Source organism: Coffea arabica, chromosome 5e (genome assembly GCF_036785885.1).
Source record: "Coffea arabica cultivar ET-39 chromosome 5e, Coffea Arabica ET-39 HiFi, whole genome shotgun sequence".
NCBI lineage: Eukaryota > Viridiplantae > Streptophyta > Magnoliopsida > Gentianales > Rubiaceae > Coffea > Coffea arabica.
In genome coordinates, this window is record NC_092318.1 from 44,026,431 (window position 1) to 44,032,876 (window position 6,446).

Consider the following 6,446-nt stretch of genomic DNA (forward strand, 5'->3'; position numbering starts at 1 on the left):
TTTTGTGCCCTTAAAGACCAAAAATAACGATGGGTCGGGTATCATTTTTCCTGCAAAATTCACATTTGTTTATCAAAGGTGGATACCATTCAAGTGATGGATATAAATTTCAAAAATTTTACGACAAATGCATCTTTTTTCTCTTTTATTTTCAATGGATTTAATATGTGGATGCAAAATAGAAAAAGATATTTTGAAAATAATATTCCCTCTGTCCTGAAATAATGGACGTTTATTGAAATTCTAACTTTTTAGTAAGAGTTGAAATTCAATAGAATTTTTCCACCCTTGCCAATTCATCCATATAAAAAAATCATTAATTTTTTTTTTGTTTGACATGATAGACCTACGCTACTTTATACTAAGGGAGGGGAGGGGCACTTGAAGAAACCCAAGGACAATTTAGAGGGGACTGAACCACCAGGAAACTTGAATTTTTGAACGTAGGCAAGGAGATTTGATTCTTTGACCTACATCCAAATAGAGTTTTAAAATACTGTTGGTGGCCAAAGTTATATAAAAAACTCATTATGCCTTAGTATTATATTAATAAATGATTTTTGGATCCCATGTCATTCAAACCTTTTCCTTGGCTGTAAGATCCACATGACAAACTGCATCACAAATATAATTGTGGTGCCACTAACGCAACACTTCCTTTGTTTTTTTATGGTACTTCCTTCTTCACATAAGAATACTTTTTTGAGTCCCACAAAATTTTTAAATCACCTCTTATAAAGGGTAAAAGTGAAATGTTAGATAAAAGAATTGTGGTGTGACTCGAATTTTGAAATATTGAAAAAGGCGAAACATGACGAGGTAATAATAAGTTTGAACAGGACTAGTTCATATCTGCGAATTGGCCACAGAAATCTCACTTGAGTTATCTATCACAATAATTTGTACCAACGGTTTCCATGGGTCCAAAGTATAAGGAATGCATAGAGATGATTTTTTTTTTTTTTTTTTCTGGAGGAAGGAATGCATAGAGATTCACAACTTTGCCATAATTTATTACTTATTTTTTTAGTGGTTTTTCATGCAATAGACCACTGAGAAGTCCTATATAACATCTAGTCCCCTCCCGTCTCTCCCATAACTTCACCTCCCCAAAAAACCAAAAGCCAACCCACCCAGCTAGTTGTTCCACCACCACCACCGTACACGGTGGTGCACGGTAACCAAATCTCCAACATGGGTTCCAACCACAATGGCCTAAACCAACCTTTACTTCTTCCTCCACTCGAGAACAACCACAACAATAATGCAGCAGAGACACCAACCTTGAACCCAAAGGCGAAAACACTAGAAGAAGAAAGCCAAAATGAATTAAATGTTCAACTAGAAAGGGTGTTGAATAACACTGATGTTCCGATTGCTAAGCGAGTTGTCACTGCGACATGGATTGAACTGAAGCTTTTGGTCCGGTTGGCCGCTCCTGCTGCAGCTGTTTATATGGTTAACTATTTTATGTCTGTTTTTACACAGATTTTCTCTGGTCATCTTGGAAATCTTGAACTTGCTGCTGCTAATCTTGGGAATAATGGTATCCAGACTTTTGCTTACGGTGTCATGGTAAAAACTTTCTCTGATCTCTCGTACACTGCCACATATTCATACTACAAAAAAGTTTTACATAGGCTTGGAAAAGGTGGATCATGATTTATGTGCATGATCCCTCTATTTTAGTAACTTTATGGTGCATATTGATTTTGTGAAAAGAATTGTAGATAAATGATTTGGTGTTACAGGGTTGTGAGATTTGAGCATATGTAGTGCATTTTTCACTTTTGTAAAATAAATTAAAGGAAGAGAATGGATGAAATCATGGCTGATAATTAAAAGGTGGACCTTTGACTTTCCACCTTTTCTTGATCTTTTTGGTTAATCAATTTAAGGGGTTTTCTTCTTTACAGTACCTTTTTTTAACTCCCCTTAGTTTTCCAGCTAGTGACAATACCGTGATAGTGAAACTTTGGCATGTAAAAGTCTCTTATTGAACTAGTGCCACATTTTGAATCTTTCTAAAGAACAATTTCATTCATATACTAGATCAACTAGTGGGGTTTTTCTTTTATTTTGTTATTATTATTATTTCTCTTTTTTTCCTTTTTTGTGATGGATCAGGAACTACTTTCTTTTTCTTATCCTCCTTTGACAAGAAACTCTATTGCAAACATTATCTGCAAACGTCAACCGTTGAGTAATTCTTTATCTATTTTTCATCTTCCCGAAGAGAGATCTTGGCTTTGAGGTAAGTTGAAATTTAGACTGATTTTGGAATGGTATTAAATGTGGTCAAGTTTTGTTGCTACAAGGTTTAGAACCAAGGAATTTCTTTCAACATCTTTAATCTTTCATTAGTTTTGGGAGTAATCATCCCTTTAGTCTTCCAGTTTGAAAGAGAAAAAAAAGAAAGAAAAGAAAAAAGAGGACAGTTTATTCAAATGAAAACATGGATGGCATCTACCAATAACCGATTTGTAGGTTGGAAGGCAACAAGTTTAATGTCAACTGTGTTGTTTGTTTCTCCTCTTCTTCTTTCTCTTGTTTTTTCAGACTCTGCTGACTATTGTAAATTATTTACACAAACTTTGTAACATTGATTTATTTGTTCACATTACAATTATGAAGTATACACTATCATTTTGGTTTTTTAAACTTTTGGTTAATATACATAATCTTTTGTGATTTGGTTTACTATAATGATTGAATGGACTTCAAAGCAATTAACAAATGACTAGGATTGCGCAATTCTAACGCAAGTTTTTGGACAAAGAATGCATGTTAATCTGACTTCTGCAAGTGGAGAGTCATTTTAACACTAAAAAACCAGTTTGTTCAAACGACAGGCCACATCTGAAATGGACAATTTTTTCAAGTTTCTTATTATATACGACTTTACTAAAACCATCAAAATGTTGGATTTTTGTGGGTATAGTTATTGTAGTAGTTTCTCAATATAGTGTTTGTTCCGTACATTTAACTTTCTTTGTACTACTGTCTATTGTTTTTGTCCTATTGACCTTTTTTTTTTCCTTGTTTTGCCCATTTGTCAATGCCTTTTTTATGAAAGCGACCTGGCCTCAACTATTATGACTTTTGGGCAGTGTATGGTCTTCTTCAGACAAGAAGTTTCCATTAGGCATAAACAAGTACTTATTTTGTTCTTTATTTTTCAACAAGGATGGGCCTCAGTCGTTTTCTTGATTTGTATTCCAAATCAAGTTGCCTATTAATTAAAATGTCTCCTCATTATTATGTTTTTGAAGAGATTGCCCCATTCATGATTTAGAGGAGAATTTAAATTTTGTTTCCTGTTGCCCAAATGCGAACATAAATTTCCATTAATACCAAAAGAAGTTTCCAAAAGCACAGTTCCTTTTTTTTTTTTTTTTTAATCTTGCTCTTTGTACCATAGACTTTAGGCAGCAAGGCTATTGCATCATGCATGCTGAAGCTTTTCAGAAAAAAGATATAATTCATGTGATACAGTTGATATTTAACTATTTAGTTATGTAGTTTCACTTCATTACCATTGTGTTGTCTTCTTCCCATTTGTCCTTTAGTAAATAAAGATAAAAAGTTGGTCCGAGTACTCAGATTTATATTTCCCGAAGTGCCAGGCATGATGACAAAGAAAAGATTTAGTTTTATATTAAATCCTCATGAGTGTAATGGATTGCTCATAAATTGTTCAAATAATTGGATAAGAAATATATTAGATGTTAAGTAATCTTTCATAGCATGGTGCTGAATTGTTGGCTGGTACTTGTTCAATTGGAGTTTCAAATTGGAATTCTTGAAAGTTGACAAACTCGAGATTGGTGAGGAAATGAATTTGACGTTTTATGAACAGCTTGGCATGGGCAGTGCAGTGGAAACTTTATGTGGACAAGCATTTGGGGCACAAAAACTGGATATGCTTGGAATTTATCTTCAAAGATCAACTATTCTCCTTTCAATAACAGCGGTTTTCATCATGTTTGTCTACATATTCTGCAAACCTATCCTCCTATTACTCGGTGAATCAGAAAAAATTGCCAGTGCAGCAGCCGTGTTCACCTATGGCCTTATCCCTCAAATTTTTGCCTATGCTGTGAACTTCCCTATTCAGAAGTTTCTCCAGGCTCAGAGCATTGTGGCTCCCAGTGCTTTCATTTCAGCTGGTACGGTTGTTTTGCATGCCATTCTGAGCTGGGTTGCAATTTACCAGCTTGGACTTGGACTCTTAGGTGCATCATTGGTGTTGAGCTTGTCTTGGTGGATAATCGTGATCGGGCAGTTTATCTACATTTTGTATAGCAAAAGGACTAGAGAAACCTGGCGTGGATTCAGCTTTCAGGCCTTCCACGGGCTTTGGAGCTTCTTTAAGTTGTCTGTTGCCTCTGGTGTGATGTTGTGTTTGGAAGCTTGGTATTTCCAGATTCTTGTTCTCTTATCAGGAATGCTTCCGAATCCTGAGGTTTCTTTGGATGCCCTCTCTATTTGGTAAGGAGAAAAACCCTCCTAGAATCTTTCCTACTTAAGCTATGCAACTTTTAGGCATTAGAATAGTTCTCCTGAAGGAACGTTTCCGAGTTGGATCTTTAATCATGTTCAGTTCTCTAGTTTCTATAATTTACTAGCTTTGATGTAGAACCTTTTCTTAGTATTCTACATTGGTAGTCATAGAGCGCATCAGATTGTCTAATATCTTGCATTCATTTGCAGCATGACAATCTTGGGTTGGGTATTTACGGTCTCTATAGGATTCAATGCAGCAGCAAGGTTAGCCCTGTTATGTATTATCCTCTTTCTTTCTTCAGTTCATCTGATGCATCTGACTTCCCGGGGCTCTCTTGAATTTGCGTTTGTAACAACTTCTCCTGCTGCAAATTTGTGAACAGCGTGAGAGTGGGCAACGAGCTCGGTGCTGCACGGCCCAAGGCAGCTGCATTTTCCGTTACGATCGTCACAAGCTTGTCATTTGTTATCACACTCATCATTGCCCTTGTTATTCTCGCATCGCGCCATCAGATTAGCTATCTGTTCACAGGTGGTCAAGTTGTTTCTGATGCTGTCTCTGATATGTGTCCGTTGCTCTCACTCGCACTGGTTCTGAATGGGATTCAACCAGTTTTGTCTGGTAAGCATTTCTAATAGTCCTACAACAGATTTCTTTCTGGATTCATTAGTTTACTGGATAGCATCTCCAAATAATGTTATCTCGGTATATAAAATTTTGCCCAAAGTAGAAAGGAAACAAGAAGTGAAAATTATGTTTGTGCCATTTCCTACTCCAAAGTAAAAGCTTGGTGTCAAACGTGCTTCTTGTAGGTGTTGCTGTGGGGTGTGGTTGGCAATCATTTGTTGCATGTGTGAATGTGTACTGCTATTACATTGTTGGGATCCCTCTTGGTGCATTGCTGGGATTCTACTTCAATCTGGGTGCCAAGGTAACAAGATTCAGTCTCTGGATTCTACAATGCATCACACAATTTTCTTTAATTTCCTCCCCTAACCGGAAAAATCATTTCCACATGGTCATCCTATGAAACACCTGCAAGCATGATCCAGAATTTTGTCTGAATTCCACAACCAAAAAATACATTTTATCCAAGTAACAACAAATTGAGTATGATTCATCTTGGCTACCATCAGTATTTAATCTGACTTGAGATTTCCGTGGCATTCAGGGTATCTGGACTGGCATGATTTGCGCCCACATTGATGCAAACTATCATCTTGATATGGTCCACTTATCAGACAGACTGGAACAGAGAGGTGATTCTTCTAGTTTCTTGTTAAATATCTCAACTTTAAAGCAGCCCTCTAAAGTTTCGATAATCGTTAAGAGTCCAAATCTTGACAAAGTTTCAAGCAAACTTTAGATTCCACTCTTTACCCAATCAAAGAGGGACAGTAGCTATTGAAATTGCATTCAATTGCACTCAGGTATGGATGGTAAAGCCACAGTAGTTTTGGTTAATCAAAGCTGTTATATTAACTGGAATGCAGGTGGAGATTGCTCAGAGAAGGTTGAATAAATGGGAGGACAAGAAAGGAGAACCACTCTTGACGGAGTAAAAAGAGTTCTTCAGTGCAATACATTTCTAAACATCTAATGCAAAGACCTTTCGAGGGGTCCTAACTCCTAACTATCAATAATCTAAAGCAATGCTTTTTGAAGAAATAATTTCCCCTGTAAAAATTGGCGAGATAGGAAAGAGGGAGGGGGGGCGGGGGAATAGGAAATGTTTAAAGCTCCCCTGTTTTTGGAGTGTTTTTCAAAAACTAATTTTTCAAATACAATAAAAATTTTTAAAAGTACTTTAAAAGGTAATCTAAAAATTAGTTTAAATTTTTTTAAAATTTTAAATATATTCTAGAAACTCTTCTACTCTTAAATATTTCAAAATATTTTCTAAAAATATTCCAAAATATACTCTAAAAACTCTGTTACA

At 35.9% G+C, this 6,446-nt stretch overlaps 1 pseudogene; it reads left to right on the forward strand.

Annotated features, from left to right (window-relative positions):
• The first annotated feature begins 1,078 nt into the window (after nucleotides 1-1,078).
• On the forward strand, nucleotides 1,079-6,178 carry LOC113743343 (protein DETOXIFICATION 40-like; annotated as a pseudogene).
• The last annotated feature ends 268 nt before the right edge of the window (nucleotides 6,179-6,446 follow it).